Below are 2,394 nucleotides of genomic sequence, written 5' to 3' on the forward strand. Positions count from 1 at the left end.
TCTGAGGCTCTCCAGACAGCAAACACAGATACGCACTAGATCATTTGACAAATCTGTTTTGCCAATATGCTATTACAGCTTCGACTGAGGGTGCTCATGCTTGCGTGTAAAACAACAGCTCGATAACTTATACTTCCCTGCTGGTACCCCCCTCCCCCAACACACACAGAACTCCCAACCTAAAACATCTTCCAGCACCCCTGTCAACAAGATTACCCCACCAAGTTAGATATAGAAAAACTGCAGTTTATGTGTCAATATAAGCACTCTCAGAAATAAAGGGACAAAAGCTGTCACTGGAGAGGTGCCTTTTCAAAAGGTTCACCTTTGAACCTTATTTACACCTAAAGGGTGCATTTGAGTGCCTTAAAGTTACATTTTAGCACCTGAAGTGTACCTAAATGATTAGTACCTTTTAAAAGGGTACTGCCCCAGTGACAGCTTCTGTACTTTTTCTGAGAGTGAACCATTTAAAGAAATGTAAAATCACATCATAAAGGTGCATTTGATTTTAGTTTATTTATTTATTTTGTTTTTGTTTTATTGTAACAGTGCCATGCAGCGGTGACCCAACAGAGCGCAACCAACAGGAAAATGAAGGTTTGATTCCCAGTTCATCCTCCCATGATACATCAAGGGAATCTATCCTTTTATGCAAGTTGTGCTGGGATTAGTTATAGAGATCTTTCTCCCACGTAACATATTCCTTTGAACTAATTGAAAACTTAAAAAAAATTGAAAGGAAAGAAAGTGTAAGTGATGTGCTTGCCTTTTTCAATGACATCCTGAATCCCATCTGTAATCACGTCTGCTTTATGTATATCTTGCATTAAGGCAACCCTAGTAAAAAAAGTAATATATTTAAAATACTTTTTTTTTTCATAATAAGTTCAAATCTATTAACATATTTACTGACATATAGCTCGAGACTTACTGATATAAAAATTATAATTAAACTTTATTTGGAGTATCACTTGTGCACAATGCACATTTCTTTATATTAAGCCTAAAATGTGTTTTAATATCATTAATGATTAGGATCGTATGATCTTTGAATAATGTGGGTCTTTAAAAGCAGGATATTTAAAGTGTACCTGAAGTATTCTTGCAATAGTTACACTTTAGCACAATTAAATATACTTCAGTATATCTTTAGTTGGACTTCAGCACTACTTCTGCACAATTAAAGTGCATTAAGTACAAAATTAATTGTTCCAATTTAACAGACTTTAAGTATACCAGTTTAGTATAACAAAAGTACAATTGCAGGGTATTTTTATTAAGTACATAAATATATATGTAAATGTATTTGTAGTATACTTAATAAATCTATTTATTTAAAATACATTTTATATCTATTTTCACTAGGGAATAGGGATGTAACTATTCACTTAACTCATGATGCGATACGATTCATGATAAGATTTTCTTACAATTTATTTTTATTAACAAAATTAGATTGAAGACAAATTATAAATTAAAAGGTCTCCTTTTATTATTGCTTGGACAAAATGCTGAAAATTTCTTTGTGAAATTGAAATATGTCAAATTACAAAACTAAACTAAAAACTAACCCCAAATGAAAAAATAAATAACACAAATAAATGAAATCTGTTCATATAAACAAACTAAGGCTTTCTATGTGCTCTTTCCATTTAAAATTAGAGGCAATCACTAAATTTTAATCATGATCCAAACAAAGATGCAGAATAAATGCAGCATGAGCAGTTTTTAATCTAAATTAGATTGTATCACTCTGAAATTTAAAGCAAAAACAGAATGGTCAGACTTTAGTGTTGTGAAACTATACTTCATAAAACACATCTAAACTAAACAACAGCAGACGAGCTGAATGAGACGCAGATTCACTCTCTGACAGCAGGTGGCGCTTATGGAACAGCAATGATACAGTGCTTCCTGGGTTACCGCTGTAAACAAAGCAGCCCTGCACTTATGAACACTATACAGAGGCAAAATTGAAAGAAAATACCATCTAAACTTTTCTAAATACAGTCACTTCCCCTCAGAGATACATTCATATAACCTCCAGTTGTATCGTGATTCATTTAACATCTCAACCAATTTGAATTGTCACATATTTGTATCGATTTTCAACCGTCTCGCGGTGCATCGTTAATATTACATCCCTCTAGAGAATGCATTATGAAATATACATTTTTCTCTTCATGTGCTTTTTTATTCCCCATTTTCTATTTTACTATAAAGGATCTAATGATTAAATTTTTTTGCATGTAATTATAAAATCATTTATAATAATCATTATACCATGTCATATCAGTAATTTCCTGTTATGTTATAGTATTGTATTTTATATATTACTTTTCATTGTTTGTTAATCTTATGATTGTGTGGTTTCGAGGGCTGTTTGTCCTC

At 32.1% G+C, this 2,394-nt stretch overlaps 1 protein-coding gene across 1 annotated transcript in view; it reads left to right on the forward strand.

Annotated features, from left to right (window-relative positions):
- The window catches only part of LOC107712209 (uncharacterized), a 24,465-nt gene that overhangs the window by 21,565 nt on the left and 506 nt on the right, over positions 1–2,394 (forward strand). The window lies entirely within an intron of this gene.

The sequence above is a fragment of the Sinocyclocheilus rhinocerous genome, unplaced genomic scaffold, assembly GCF_001515625.1.
Source record: "Sinocyclocheilus rhinocerous isolate Xijiao unplaced genomic scaffold, SAMN03320098_v1.1 scaffold5970, whole genome shotgun sequence".
NCBI classification, from domain to species: Eukaryota; Metazoa; Chordata; class Actinopteri; order Cypriniformes; family Cyprinidae; genus Sinocyclocheilus; species Sinocyclocheilus rhinocerous.